General features: G+C 31.3%; 1 long non-coding RNA gene and 3 pseudogenes across 5 annotated transcripts; all 4 read right to left on the bottom strand.

The window, feature by feature from the left end:
- Nucleotides 1-320: 320 nt before the first annotated feature.
- Nucleotides 321-6,240, bottom strand: LOC125215335 (uncharacterized). 5 transcript variants are annotated; one of them, XR_007175248.2, is made up of 8 exons: nt 5,902-6,240; nt 5,468-5,619; nt 5,280-5,372; nt 4,871-4,929; nt 3,689-3,760; nt 3,507-3,594; nt 2,622-2,758; nt 321-528 (listed from the first exon to the last, which is right to left on the bottom strand). It is a non-coding gene; the product is annotated as an uncharacterized LOC125215335 (long non-coding RNA). The 5 variants fall into 5 exon arrangements; XR_007175247.2 differs by lacking the exon at nt 321-528 and adding an exon at nt 787-973; XR_007175246.2 differs by lacking the exon at nt 321-528 and adding an exon at nt 1,587-1,826.
- Nucleotides 6,241-10,821: 4,581 nt separating this feature from the next.
- Nucleotides 10,822-11,294, bottom strand: LOC148930894 (SKP1-like protein 4 pseudogene; annotated as a pseudogene).
- Nucleotides 11,295-12,597: 1,303 nt separating this feature from the next.
- LOC148930893 (SKP1-like protein 12 pseudogene) lies at nt 12,598-13,059 on the bottom strand (annotated as a pseudogene).
- A 954-nt stretch (nt 13,060-14,013) lies between these two features.
- LOC125211565 (SKP1-like protein 5 pseudogene) lies at nt 14,014-14,691 on the bottom strand (annotated as a pseudogene).
- Nucleotides 14,692-16,829: the final 2,138 nt, after the last annotated feature.

The raw sequence follows: 16,829 nt of genomic DNA, 5'->3' as shown, positions 1-16,829 counted from the left end.
ATTATTGAATTTTAATTATGGATGATAGTGGTATGAAATGAAATATCAGTGTATAGATTTTAAATATATGAGATAAAATAAGTAGATACAATTTAATTTTTTATTAGCGTATAGATTTTAATTTTCGACATTCACGCCCTTCACCAATATAAAAATCTTGGTAATAAAGCAAGTAATACTAAATCATAAAATATTAATGGAAGTTAACTAAAACAAAAATACATTTAAAATAAATGGTAACATAGAAACATAGTGCAAGCGTGAATGAAAATAATTGCAATTTTAAAGAACACATAGTATTAAATTTTGCTGCCAACTAATTAAAGAAAAATGTTACTCACTAATATATTTATCAGGTATACAAGAGAAATTGGAGCACCAAATTCATTTCTCTGCAGTTTTAGCTTCCTTAATCTGTTTTGAGAATACATTAAAATTAGAGACTCAAAAACAAGTTAGGATCCAAGGAGATTGGCCGACACATGACTAGGAAACTACTGCCGTGGCCCGTGAGTGTCTGCATCCGATCTTGGTGACGCGTGATGTACATATAGCAACATGCAACGAGGCAAGAAGCACGTTAATGAGCCCGTATTAGAATTCTTTTGGGCAAGATTTGTGAGCAAATAGACTAAATCAGACATTGCTACTTTAGAGCAGATGGCTTAGCTGAAATCATGCTTGCTTCGTTATATGCTATGTGAAACAAAACAAAACTTATATAGTTATATCCCAATTGATCAAAGTCTAAGAATATTTTGGTTATTGTTCATGTGACACGATATGTATATGCTGAAAAAACAAATTCCATTATGGATAATATCTTTAATACACCATAGCCATCATTTTGAGCAAGTAATTGAGCTATGTCTTTTTGGAAATAACAAAGATGATACACAACTTCCATGGACAAACAAAAGAAGAAGGGCCTCTTCACCTATCGAAGCTTCTCATCGCAACCACCTCAACCTCGCTAAGATACAAAAATATTCAAATAACATTTTGCAACTTATCACTAAATATAGTCAACCCATGTTAACGAAAAAAGCTCAAGAACTAAGTGGCATGTGAAGAACACTCTATTCAAGTAGGCAACCAATCTGATAGAAAAAGGCATTCAGTTCTGACAAGGTTGAAATTACTTAGATAGACATGATGTTCACCTCCTTAGCCTTCTACAACCAACTCCACCTTTCTTCAATAGTAATGTATTATTGTCTAAACTTATTGCTTTTGGGATATTATTTGAGAGGCATACAAACTTCGCCGTGATGTCTTACTTTACTTACATGAATACAACGATAAACAATGTTGATAACGTAAATGTGTTGCAAGAGAAAGGCAAATAGTACATATATGTTGGAAAGCAATGAAGAGGTGACTAAATTGTTTAAAAGGATCGATACTTTCAAGCAATTTAGCAACATCAACATTGGTTGCAAAATAAGATGTACAATGTGTCTTTTCTTCAAAACATTACATCACTAGCATTGTTGATCGGCATATTAATGAAATTAAAGGTAAGACATTACGCTAAAGTCATAATTTATCTCAAACAACATCATAAATGCAATAACAATAGAGAATAGAAAGAAGATAATAACATGATGTCTATCAAGCTTATTGTAAAGTCCAGTTGATTAAAAGTAAAGCTTATAGTATCAGTTTTCTTTGTATGTATCGAGAACTGTGTGGGGGTAGGATGCAGCCTATGTGTTCTATACTTGCATAGGCTTTTGAAAGAAAATACTATTATACTATTACACAATATATATATATTCTATTCTTCCAGAATATCTTCACAGCTCTTCCCAACGCAATTAATCCTTAAAAAAAATATTAATAATATGTTAGTACTCATACTTAAAACCTATAATGTATACATTTGAAATTATGAGTGAAATTGTACCTATATATCCGGGGCAGGGAATAAAATCATAATTTTAGAAAATGAAAAATGAGAAAAAAAAAATCATAATTTTAGAATATGAAACATGACATACAGAGAGAGAGAGAGGGAGAGGGTGACAAAATATTAAATGTTCAAAAGTCTTTCCTGCAAAGCAATAACAATTATCTATTTCCAATGCAATTTATCCTTGAACAAAGTTAAATAATACTATGTTAGTATTCATATTTAAAACCTATATTTAGAATTATCAATGAAGCATTTGTGAAATCCAGAGTGAGAGAATATAGTCACAATTTTAGAACATGAAAAAAAAGGGAGAACAAAATTAAAATTTTAGAACATGAAAAATAAGAGAGAGAAAGAAAGAGGCAGAGAGAGTGGGACAGAATATAAATTTATAAATCTGTTGTAAATGAATAGATACCATACAAAATGAAAAACCTATCAAGTAGTATATATATTTTAAAAACTAAGCATTGAATTCGTTTGTGTAAAGAAAACTGGAGACATAATACATCCTATTAAATAAATTGATGATAGGATTTGCAAAGCATTCTAGAACTAATATTTGCAAGGAGTAGTAATTGTATTTGAAATTTGACTCTAATAATCTATAATACCTTATCAACATTATGCTCATGTAAGTTAGATATGACTATGTTGTCAAATATAGATATAGGACACAGCTTGAAAAGAAAGAATTACATACCTTTTTTCAATATCGTGATGTCTTGATGCAGTAGAGTAGGTGTTGTAGCCGCCCATGCTTGCAATGTTATCATCTCTCTATAATGATTGTAGAGTGAAGAGAGAGAGCCGCTTTTCTTTTCCTTCTCTTTCCTGTTTCTGAAGAGTGGAGAGTGAGAGGCAGTATTATATTTTTAGGGTGGGTTAGGTTTTGGTTTTTTAATACAAGTGGAGTTAATAATTGCTTAAATGAATTGGGCCTTAAATGACCTTATATGGTTGCAAACTTATGAAATTAAATAGGCCGAATTTATGAAACATGAATCTGTAATATTTAGTAATATTTAACTTATATTCGTATTAACATTAATTAATATTAATATTAATATGAATATAAGTGTAAAAGACTTTGTATTAATATTTGGCATGCAAGTTGTTAAAGTATTTTAAGTATGAATATTATTATCAGATGTTTTTTTAAAATAGAAAATAGTTATTAAGTGGAAGGTCTCTCATGATTATGTTTTTTTGGGAACATGCAATTTCCCACAAGCATGCTAAAGAGGTGAGCACTATAAATAAGTAAATAACCTGCCACTCACTCCTTCAACACTCTCACTAAACTCTCTCAACCAAAATCATTCAGCAGATGCATCATCAGAAATAGTTCAGAATCTTTCTTCTTCTTAATTCATCTATTCTCACTTAAATCACTGCTCATTTATTGTTTATCTATTTTTCTATGAATCTGCAGTCTTTATTCCTAATGTATTTCTTTCAGTTTCTGCTATTTCTGCTTTATCACTAATTATTTCTGTTTTAGTTTCATATTATGCCTTAATGTTACATATGTTTTTATAAGTTTCTATAACTACTTAGCACAACACTATGAAGGTAGTTTTCTAACCTGTATTTGTCATTGCCGTGATGCACCTCATCTGTGAAATCTTGAGTGCTATCTCTCATTCATATTTTGGATCACGAAGTTCCTACAACTAATGAATGAAATTATTTGTTCTTGTTTCTGAACTTAATACACAGTCTTATTCAATTTAAGTGATCGGTTGATTCTCATAAAAAGGCACTGACCTCATTTTACAATTTCTGTTCAATGATTTGCCTTTTTTGACACATCTATTTGCAATCTATTGGGATAATTTCCTGCACAAAGTAGGCTGTTAGTTTAAATACTGCAGACATTCTTTAAATTAGTCACTGATTTTTGAATATTTCTTTTCAATAGAAGAAAGCACTGTATCTCAAACAATGGCACCATTCATTAATTGCAGGACAATCTTCTACCTAAAGTTACAACTCTACCATCAAGGTCCGTTGCATCCGTGTTTATGAATACAATTCTGGAGACAACAATGATAGCACTTTGGAAGTAGTATTCCATGATAGGCTGGTATGTTTACCAAAATAGAATACATGAAATATAGAAAGTTATACATAATATATATGTTTCTATTTACTAATTTTATGTTAATTTTTTGTTTATAGGGCACCAGAATTCAAACTTCTCTTCCAAAGAATGCATGCAAGAAAATTGGTTCACAAATATAGGCTCATAGATATTCCATGCATGTATCATTGTATTCAAAAGCACATGAATCATGCAAAGTAAATTATTTGTTTTCAGAATTTGCTTATGCTTTCTACAAACTGTCATATTGACACCACATGAATCATGCAAAGTAAAATATTTATTTTCAGAATTTGCTTATGCTTTCTACAAACAGTCATTTTGACACCAAAATGACAACATTATCACAGTTATTAGCAAAGTATGGCATACATAATTATATATTAGGTAATTTCTAAGTTACCTTGACTTCACAACATTAATTTTAGTCTTTTTGCACTCAGAAAACATTGCGGAATATGACAGTAAAGTTTATATGTTAATTAAAAAAAAAAATTTGAACATACAAATTACAGAGGTGTTGATAAAATTCAGATTATAGTTTATTTTCGTTTAAAATATCAATTGTAGTTTATTATTTTAATCAATAGTTAAGAATATTATCTATTTTGGGACCAAACTGACCACAAACTTCTAAAGATCAGTCAAGCATGGTCATATATATTGCAAGCTTGCATGAATGCATTTAACAGCATATGATTTGTGCAAATTAAATTCTTATTTTTCAGAATTTGATGCATGCTTAAAAATAGATACACCCATATTGACACCAAATAACATTATCACAGATATTAGCAAAGTATGGCATACATATTAAGTTACTATTCTAAGGGTAACAAAATTACCTTTAATGCACAACACCAATTTTAGTCGTTTAGTACTCTTAAAACCCCATTCTCTTCCTCTGCAGAATATGAGAGTAAACTTTAAGTTAATCAAACAAATCTATTCATGATGATATAGGATACTAAACCAATGAAAAAGAACCAGACATGAAAATTCACAGTTTAATATTAAGTGGAATGGATATTGTGGGAATGATTTTGCAAATGAACTTCTCAGATAAAGCTCAGATTTACCTAATAGTACATAACATCTATACATACTATCTATTAGTATCATGCGAGTACTACTATTTCCATGCCTGCTACAAGGCCCAAGTGAATAGATTTCTTTATATAGTCTCAAAACAACAACACAACATCAGTGACACCGAAAGTAAACAATTACTAGAAAACAAACACAGTATCTCACCTCTAAATATATGTTTGAATTGCCATTCATTTCCATGTGTATCCTTAGCAATCAATTCCGGTGTCCGTAACTCAGAATCTGTTGGCTCATATTCTGATAGGAGAGCAATCGTTGTCAGCGACAGCAAATATAGGAAATTAGCACTGAATACATATGTATACAGCTAAAGGAAGCAGATAAATAGTTACCAATGGGGGAAGACACTCATTTGCATGTTTATGAAAGACAGAAATTCACCATGAGTGCTGGTATCAGATGCAGTCAAAACTAAGCAGGACGAATGAACTGCAGGTCTAGGAGTCCCATCAATTGGACTATCCGAACTTATCGGCTCGCTTTGCTACAAATTGATTAACCCAGTTACATGTTAAGTTGCAAACCAAAAAGATGCCTGCTTGATTTTGAGCTAGGCACAATGAAAGAACAAACATGATGATTTTTCCAAAATCAAGGAGCAAGCGAAAATCAATTAGGTTTAGTAGGGTTTAGAGTTTTGGGGTATTTGTCAAAAATCTGACGAGGAAGAGAATTTTTGGCTCAGATCTGTTATGGTTTTGGCCAATTTTTTAGAATCATGTAGAAAAATTAATTTCTCTAGTGTTTTGAAAGGGATTCCGATTACCTTTTCGATGTTGAAGTTCGTCGCTTATTGCGCGTTCACACTGTAAGCTCCACTGACCTCGCATCGGCGCTTTCCGGAGAAATGGTGGAGGGAGACATCCACACCGGCGGCGGATTTGTGAGGGCGGATCAGATAGATCTGAAGACACTCGACGAGCAGCTCCACCGGCATCTCATCCACACAGAGAGAGATGATGAGGCTGAACAAGAAATGAGAAATGGGCAGCGGCGACGTCTGGAATACGGCGGCGGCATCTCGGCGTGGAGGTGGCCACCGTAAATGAAGAAAGATTGAGATGGTAGGTGAGGAGAGAGATTGAGCTGCAATAACAAGTCACCCATCACATTTTATTTTTTCTTATTTCTAATTTTAAAATGGACTTTTATATTTTATTTATTTCCTTACTTTTATTATTCCATACTAAATCGTGTAAAAATTCGTTGATTATTTCTTCAAAATTTTCTAAATTTAGTTCTATAATTTAATATTCCTTCTGTCTCACAATATGAGTTACATTTATTTTGTGTGAACACAAGTTTTAAGAATTGTAAAAAGTAGTGAGTTGAAAAAATAAATGAAATGTGACTCTTATTTAGGGACGAATTAAAATAGCAAAATGTGACTTTTATTTCGGTACGGTAGGAGGTAGGAGTATTTCAACCATACTATTGATATTAGTATATTTTTGTTTTCATTTAAACTATTTAAATTATATTTTTTTCAAAGGAAGAATCTTTCCAGTTGATAGAAAAAAAATTATGTAATATTATTTCGAGCGTTCATTAGTGAAATTAAAATAGAAATAAATGTGTATTCTGTTTAATAATGAATTATTTGGCTGCCACTTTATGACATTTTTAATCTACCATAAATTAATAATGCACTGGGCCTGTTTTTATTTGATCTATTTATATTTCTAACATTGTTTTAAGTTAATAATTTTGCTATTGTTATTAATTATTATAATAAATTATTTATAATATTTCTTATTTGAATTACAAATTATTAATTTAAATATATTTCCTTGTCTTCGATCCTACTAATTGATCAGCATAATTCATATATTGTGAATATTAATTTCCATTCGTCGAAACTCATACTCTTTCATCCTTATTTACACATGTTCCCTTTGCCATTTATTTTATTTTATTTTACTCCACTCATATTATAAATTAAAGTTGTATAAAATCGTTTGTCGAATGTAAAAAATGTTTCATTTACAGTGAGTTAGGTGTTTATAATATTGTGAATACTTATTGTAATTAACACATATTCTTAACCATAGTACATTATTATATTTTTATTGTCCACTTTTTTAAAATTTACTTTACTTTATAATTTATCCTCATTATTAGAATATCTTATGTCTCGTGCATAGAAGAGATATGTCTTGGTGTATAGAAGAGATAGGCATAATGGAATGTGCTTCGCTAGCCAAAATTCATAGGATTGTCTACAAATAACAAATCTCACACTCATATGTGTTGCTTTTTTTTCTGTCACAAAATTATTTTAATTTATTGAAATTTATGTAAATTGCAATAACCTTAATCACATAGAAATATGCTTTCAATCAAAAATATAAACAGGTTTATATTTATCTTCCAAGATAAAAATATAATGCTCACCACATTTCTCCAACATCTGGTATTGTCAATACTTCATCAATAGGTGGTTAATCATTTTTAAAATGTCTCTGCAAGAAAATTAAAATAGTCAGTCACCTTCAATATCACAATTTTTTTTTTCTTTTTGCCTATTTAATTCAGTAATAAAATTAACTTGGCTTAAATATCAGAATCCACATCCATTAACTCACAGCACAAGAAATTATCAAATTTTCTAGGTATAAACTTTCGGAATTGGAAATAAATTGCAATTTCGACAAAATAAAGTAATTAAAAATACAGAAAACATATAATTCTTGTTTAGATCTATGATTATTTTGTAGATTTAAAACCAAAAGGTTGAAAAAATATGCGTAATTTTGCATTTCTGACCAAATAAAAATAGAAATACCAAAACATAATTTGGAATTCAGATTTACAAATAAGTATTTTTGTAGATCTAAAACAATGAATGATGGAAAACAAGTTTATTTTCATACACATTTCGGATCTGGAAGTATTTTCTCAGTTTTGAATCTATCAGCTAACAAAACGCAACAACAATTGAAAAAACGTAATTTAGAGATTAGATCTGCAATTATTTCGTATATTTCGATCCATAATTTAGAGGAATTTCTAACCTACATCATATGGTGGTGATGTAAATCTGTTGAAATTCGCTATAAAAAATAGTACTTAATTGAAAATGGCTTCAATCTACCAATCTATTTGCATTCTGTTGATCCTTTCTTTTGTCTTAGGTAAATTATTTAGTTTTTCACATATTCTACATATTATACAATACTTCTAATTATTAGCCAGTTTTAATCTATAGTTTGAGTTATATTTTTATTATTGTTTATAATTTTTTCTAAATATTATTTGTGTCTTATCCCGTATCCCATAATTGGACGGATATGGTCTATGCTAAGTATCATAAATTTTTTAGTTCTTATTTTTAAATGTTTTAATTTATTTTGTGGCACAATCAATTTATGATGTGTGACGTTTATGGTTATCTTTTTGGCAGCTGAATTTGGAAGAGCTGAAAAATGATTAACTGGACTGGGCACATGTGGAGATGATATATGTTGTGGTGCAGGAGTTTGTAGTGATCAATGTTGTCAAATTAAGTGTCAAGTAAGTTACAGTTTGTTCTGGAGTTGTTGGCCCCAGATTGTGTATTTGCGAACATGATTGTTAGTTTAATAGTTTTTATAGTAGCAACTTACTTTTCATTTCCAAATAAAATGTAATGTTATTTTTCGTGTTATATATTTTGGGGGGTTTCAAGTTATTTTTATAGTAGTATATTTTAATTAAGAACCTTCTTTATTAAGTTTGTCTACTTTTATATCAAAAAGAGGCTATGTAATTTTGACATTATGTGCCTAAATAGCTTATGTAATTTTGACATTAAGAATGTTTAGTTTTGTAATATGAAAGGAACAATATGATTGACTTGAATATGAAATGAAATGATGAGATATCATAAATCTGTTTTGTGTTCTAGCGTATATATGTGAATCTTTATACGAAAAGTTATTTATACTCACGTGTATAATCTTTAATTTTGGCAAATATCCCTAATACGCCGTAAAATAGTTTCATGAGTTGAGTAAACTTATCCAATAATCAATAATAATATATTTCCATTGTGATTCTTAATTCTTCCATAGCTAATATTATTATTTTCTAATTGTGATTCTTTATAAAAAAAAATAGATCTATAACTAATAATCATATATTTTTAAAAAAATTTCACTGAGATTCGTTAGTATTCTTGCATTTAATACAAATTTATACCGAGAGGAAATAATTAATTACTTTGTCTCTAAATAAATTAAGGAGGGGAAATAAATGAATGGCAATCAAATCGAGAATCGAACGGTCATAATTGAGTTCTGGTATCAAGGTTTTTGTCAAATAGGCCTGAAATTTGTATCAGCTTAAATTTCTAAAGACTTGGTAATTATGCTTAAGTGGTTTAATTGCCAGTCAAGTTTAATCTATGGTTTGAGTTGTATTTTAAAACTTGTTTGTACGTATTTTTGTAAAAAATATTATTTGTTTCTAATCCCGCATCAAATGGCATAGGAACATGTAAGAAATAAGGGGCTCTGCCAAGTTTTTTATTTTTTAATTCTTATACTATAGTCACAATTCTTGTATTTCATTTTCATGTAATCATTGTGCAAAAGCCTCTACAATTAATCACAACGAAACATATGGATACATGATATTATTGTTTCAATATTCAAAACTCAAAATGTTGATTACATCTTATATCAAAATCAACAATTATAATAAGAAAATTAATGACATTAAAGAAAAGCAAAATCAAAATCAAAATACGTGCTTTGATCTCCGATTGCTTTCTTTACTCATAAAACGTGTTTTAAATTATACTGACATGGTTTATGCTATGTATCATAAATTTTTAGTTCTTATTTTGAAATAATATTTTAATTTATTTTGTGAGACAATCATTTTATGGATATTTTTTTGGCAGTTGAAGTCGGAAGTGCTAAAAAATGTTTAATTGGATTGGGTGCATGTGGAGATAAGATATGTTGTGGTGCAGGAGTTTGTGGTGATGCATGTTGTAATTTGAAGTGTGAAACAAAGTACTCTCATGTTGTGGTGCAGGAGTTTATTCTTCATGATATCGTAAGGACAGTTGTTATTTAAATTTATAAATAGAAATACATCACAAAAATCTAAAATTATTATTTTAATTTGGTATTTCTTGATCCGTTTCCCTAATGTTTGTTGAGTATCGACGCTTCATTATGCTTGTATTTTCTACTGGGCTGACTACTGTAACTCCCTTTGGGCTTTGAGCTAAGGACTTCATAATCACTAGTTATATTCTTGCGAATAAATAACAAATATTGTTTTTTATCATTCAATGTGATGACATGGGAATTATTATCGCGTCACTATAAGGATCATAATATTATCATGAACTCGAGTGAAAATGAAGATAAAGTCTTTTATCATATGTTTTCAAAGTGGGCAACATGGAAAATATTAATTTTAGTGATGAAGAAGGAAAACAGACTTTGTATTTTTTTTCTCGTTTTCTTGGAGAATTTCATCCTCCTAATCTTTATACGTATAAACGAAAAGAAACTTAAAAGTAGGACGGATTCGAACTCGACACATACGAACTATTTTACACCAAATTACGACGGGTTCGAATTCGACATGAACTGCTTTACACAAAATTACGACGGATTGCGTCGACATGAACTATTTTACACCAATCCAAAAACATTCCCAAAAAAAACCCCTAAATGAAGAAGCGATCAATTACCGTTGAAAAAAAGCCCACTGGTTCTCATTCATAACATTCGCCTCCTCCGCCGGCGAGAAATCGCTCTCCGTTCCGATCAAGCTTCTCATCTCCGCCAGCGAATTGCAGGCTGCGATCGAATCGGCGATCTTCTTCGAGACGAGATCAATTAGGGCGTCGATGTTGAGATAGTTGGCGGCCATGAGACACTCCAAGAGCAATTTCACGGGGACGCCGCTCACCAACTCATCGTCCTTCTTCTTCTTCTCGTCATCGGCGCCGCCGCCGTCGTGGTTCTTGAGGTAGTCGATCACCTTGGTTAGGACTCTAGAGGTGACGTTGAAGAGCGGGATCTGGCCGTCGGAGTCCTCCATTATGTGCCTGAGCGTTATCGACTGCGCCGCGACGGACTCGGCGATGACGAAGGACTCCTCGTCGGAGCTCACTAAGGTAACGGTTTTCGAATTTGAAGCTGACATGATCATAAACTCGTTATAATTTGATTAGTTTTGGGAGAAATGTGAATAGTGACCCTTCTATATATTGGGGATTTTGGGAATTACTTTTTCAATGTGATTTATTTTTTATTGTGAAAGAGAGTTGTTTGTTTTAAGCTATAAATAACTATTCTTAGCGCTTCTTACTTGTTATTAAAAGGTCATACTAATATTATATCCTGTTCATTGTATTTTTTCTAAATATTTTTGGCAAGATTAGAATGTGTCACTTGATCAAGCATCTCACCTTTACCTCTATAGATTATAATAATACTAGATAAATCAAATTATGAATTATCTCAGGAGTAGTATTAGTATCTTATGATTATTTTATTTAATAAATCGAACGTCACCTCTCAACTAAGCTATTAGTTCTGAATGCTGCTTATTTTTTTCAACTAAGCTATTAGGTGTGAGCTATCAGCTATCCATATTTTTTCACCATCAACAGCTAACTATATACACAAATAAATTAAATACTCCATTAGTTATGAATAACCCTTATTAAGATTCAATTTTGAAATTTGTAACAGCTTAAATTTCTAAAGACTTGGACACTTGGTTAATTATGCTTAAGGGGTGTTTTCCAAAAGCATTGTCTGGTAGTATCCATGTATTTTGGCACAATATTTTTCAATAATTAATTAATTTATAAGACGTGACAATAATACTTGCGCTGACATTGTTTGAGAATTCTGATCAAGTAACTTCTCTTTCTATGCTCGCTTAACTTTGTTTTATTCTCCATGATTTCGTAAGAACAGTGTTTCATAGTAGAATATTGTAACTAGCCATTGTTTTTGAAAATTAATCATTACAAATGTTTCTCTAAACTCTAAAATTATTATTTTAATTTGGATATTTTTTGACCCGTTTCCCCGTTGATACTATAAACGTTTCATAATGTTTGATATTTACTGGGCTAACCATTGCAACTCCCTTTGGGCATTGAGCTAATACTAACATTCATGTATATTCTTGTAAATTTATTATGAGGATCGATGAATACGAAAAAAACGAATTTATCGTTTAAAAAAAAATCATATTCCAGTGTGGATGAAATGGGAAAACATCATTGCACCATTATCAAAATCGCACGGAGTAATATTTTCTTGAAAAATAACACATGCAAGTACTATCTTTTTATGGATAAATGAACAAAAATTTAAAGTAACGATCGATTCAAACTCAACACGCATTGCTTCAACATGAACTACTAATATTTTACACCAAGCCAACACACGCACACTGAAATTTACACGTATGTGACAAGAGTGGCCTTATTCACCATTTTTCATGTTTTCTTGGAAAAGGAAAACCCTAAATCCACGCGCAATCGCTTACCGTATTTGCCCGCCTCCTCCTCCGGCCAGAAATCGGTCACCATCTCCGCCTCCGGTTTGCAGGCTTTGATCGAATCGGCGATCTTCTGCGAGACGAGATCAAACAGACCTTCGATGTTGAGATAGTTTGCGGCCTTCATATACTCAAAGAGCACTTTCACGGGGACGCCGCTCACCAATTCATCGTCCTTCTTCTTCATTTTCTCCGCATCGCCGCCGCTTCCACCGCCGTGATTCTTGAGGTATTCGATCACCTTAATTAGGACTCTAGCGGTGACGTTGAGGAGCGGGATCGGGTCGCCGCCGCCGACGTCTTCGATTACGTTCCCGATCACTATTGACTGCACAGCCACGGATTCAGCGATCTCGAACCACTCGCCGTCGGAGCTCACTAGGATTACGGTTTTCGCCATCAACGTAAAGTCGTTATTCATAATTTTATTAGTAGTTTGGAGAGAAATGTGAATAGCTAGCGACCCTTCTATATATATTGGGATTTTGGGGTCTCTTTGATAGTATTACTTTATAATTAATGTGATTTTAATCAATCTCGAAATTACTTTTAATTGTGAATGAGAGTTTTTAATCTGTCATCGCAACTGGTTATATTCATGGTTTTGAATAATTGTTTATAATTAATTACTCTTTAACTTTAAGGGCTGGTTACTTATGATTAAATGTCATGATTAATTAATTTTATCTTTTATTCGGTTATGTTTTGTCAAAAGCTCTTGTCCCGTCTCTATAACAGCAAGATTTATTGTGCTACATGATTATCTCATATTGTATCTTACTATTATCTTGTTCAACGAACCAAACTCCAACTTAGTTGTGAGTACCTCTTATTTTTCATCAAACTCCAACTTAGTTGTGAGTATAATTACCTCTTATTTCATCTGTCTCTCAAAAATAACAACTTTTGAAATAGAATAAGTTTTAATGTATAATTAAAAAAGTAGGAGAGAGATAAAAAGAAAATTGTGTTAGTGAAAATAGGTCCCATCTTATTAGAGAAAAAGAAATTTTCTAAAATGAAAAGCTTCTATTTTTATGGGATTGGAGTGAGTATTTTTCACCATTCACAGCTAACTATATTCACAAATAAATTACTCCATTAGTTATTAACAACCCTTATTTATTCAAAGAGATTTTTTGAAATTTGTAACAACTTAAATTTCTAAAAACTTGCCAAATTAAACCAAGGTAAATTATGCTCAAAGGGTGTTTTCGAAAAGCATTATATTGTCTGATTATGCCTCTTTTAAAAAAGAGAGTTAGCCATTTATTAAACTAAATTCATCTCTATCGCAAAGTTGAAATTGCTTTTGAAATCGACCGTCTCAACATTGTGTAAGATTAATTAACCCTTTATTAAATTAAATTGTATTCCTTGAAGATGAACATGATAAAGAACAAAAAATATGCGTGATAATTATGAAATAACGAATTCTCTCCTAACAACATAGGGGAAAAAACCCTAATCCATAATTATTTATCACCAAAAACAAAAAAGGAAAGAAAAGCCCTAATTTGAAACATAATCGATCAATATGCCCATGCGTACTGTTTCCTAATCGCCTCCTCCTCCGCCGGCGTGTAATCGTTTTCGATGCCGAAAATGGTCCTGACCTCCTCCACCTCTTTGGTTTTTATAATATTGGCGATCTTCTTCGATAGGAGATCGACTAGACCTTTGATGTCAAGATAGCCGGCAGCTGTGGCATAGTCGAGGTGCTCTTTCACGGCAACGCCGCCGAACAACTCCTCGTCCTTCTTCTCCTTCTCGGCGCTGCTGCCGCCGCCGCCGTGGTTGTTGAGGTATTCGATCACCTTGGCTAGGACTTTGCCGCTGACGTTGGGGATCGGGATCGGGGCGTCGCAGCAGCCGTCATCGATTATATTCCCGATCGTTGTCGACTGCTTCGCTAGGGTTTCGGCGATCACGAAGCGCTCGCCGTCGGAGCTCACTAGGATTACAGTTTTGGGAACTGCGGCCATTGCAAAAAGAGAGAGAAAAGGGTTTTGAATCTTTTGATAATTTGATTACTTTGGAGAATTGTGAATATCGATTGTGAATATCGATCCATATATATATAGGGAATTTTCTATGTAGATGGGGTTTCGAATTTCCATCTAGATTATCATCATAGATATGGTAAAACTTATTACTATATATAATTAAGGTATAATTATCAATTAAATTATAATTTCCATTAACTTATTGTTATTTCCATGGCTTTTGAAATTGAAATATAAAGTTATGGTATTTTTGTTATTTTTTTTTTATCAATTTTCCATAATGGCCAGAATCGAAACTAATATGATAAAATCAAGTATGATACGGCGATAATTGTATTATTTTGAATGTTAATTAAAAGATTACGATGTATCCGAAACGATGTTGTTCTGTTGTCGTATCATATTTAATTTGAGCATATTAGTTTCAGTTCTGAGTATTATGGGATAGTTGAGAAAAACTAAAAAGTTATTACTGTGATTATTTAAATGAAAAACTAAAAACAATTTGATGATAGTAATAAAAAAACAAGATATTACTAATTTATAATAGTATTAACTATCTAATGACTAATAATGAAGCTTATTGATTTTGTATACGCTAATTATCTATTGAAAATTTGATTATTATTAAATCTGAAAAAGCTAGTCTGAGTTTAATTGGATTAATGAGCCCTATAGACAATAGTACAGATAACAATGAGGGATAAATAAAGGGTGATTATGACCTTGGTTTATCGTAGACTTGTAGAGTTATTCGGAAATATAAATATTTCAAACATTAACATACATTACATAAACACGCATATTTACAAACAGAAATATGCATACATATATGCTACTAGTACTTATACTTCAAATAGTGTAAAAATATCTCAAATGTAATTCATTCTTTGTTCAGAGGTTATATACTGTAAATTTTAACCGGTGCCGAAATTGAGCAAACCACATTGTCTAGAAACTTTTTTGTGGTTTAATTATTCGATTTTTAAAAAGTACTCCATCCGCCCCATTAAAGATGATCCATTTTTCTTTTCGGTTTATCCCAATAAAAATAACCTATTACTAAAAATGGAAATACTTTTTTCTCTACTTTATTCTCTCTCTTACTTTACTATTTCCACTTCAAACATAAAATAAAGTTGCATAAATTCCCGTGTCGCCGAAAGAAGGAGTTTTTTTATAGTATAAAATAAGATTTTGTTATGCTGGTATGTTATAAACCTATAACAAAAAATTTTATATCGTACTGATAGGGTCCTCGATCTAGCAAATCTCGCCGGAGATCATCTCCAATATTTTAGCGTATCTTTTATTTTAGTTACTTATCTTTATTTATTTTCCATATCTTTTGTAATTTTTTATTTTAATTATGTTTATTGATTAGCAAGACATGTGTTAGGGTTTAGAATTCTATATAATAGAATTTTATCGTATTTTCATTCATGGAGAAATAAAGTTAATTACTTGTTCTCATTCCCGGTTCTGGCGGAAATCGGCCCCTAGCACCTCAACTAGGGTTTATCTTTCCCTCTATTTGTTCGTTCAAATCGTGGTGCTCAGACTCGATAGGACAAGGAAATGAAAGATTAAAATAAAATACGATAGAATGAATGAAAATACGATAGAATTCTATATAATAGAATTCAAAACCCTAACACATGTCTTGCTAATCAAGAAACATAATTAAAATAAAAGATTACAAAATATATGGAAAATAAATAAAGATAAGTAACTAAAATAAAAGATACGCTAAAATATTGGAGATGATCTCCGGCAAGATTTGCTAGATCGAGGACTCTATCACGTACTTTTACAATAATATACCTAGTATACATCTACTAGAACTAAAATGAAAATAAATTCCCTCTGTTCCACAATAGTAGATGCAATTCTTTTCAGCACGAAGTTTAAGAAAAAAGGTGTGTAATATAATAGAAGATAGAAAAATTAGACAGAACGGTTATTAAAGTAAAAGACAGGAAAAAATAAGAATGGGAAAATATGTTAATTTTTACTATAAAAGAAAATGACTTTACTACTATAAAATGCTTAAAATGAAAAAAATGACTCTTCTATCATAAAACAAAGAAAGTAATTTGATTTCAGCCATGTCATTTATGAATCCGTGCAAGAGTATTTAGTCATGTTTAGGGTTCATCAAAAT

This window comes from Salvia hispanica, chromosome 3 (genome assembly GCF_029641045.1).
Source record: "Salvia hispanica isolate PSC_SH4W2 chromosome 3, Shi_PSC_v1, whole genome shotgun sequence".
Taxonomy (NCBI): domain Eukaryota; kingdom Viridiplantae; phylum Streptophyta; class Magnoliopsida; order Lamiales; family Lamiaceae; genus Salvia; species Salvia hispanica.
The sequence above is the reverse complement of the archived record's forward strand: the minus strand, read 5'-3'. Positions and strand labels throughout refer to the sequence as shown.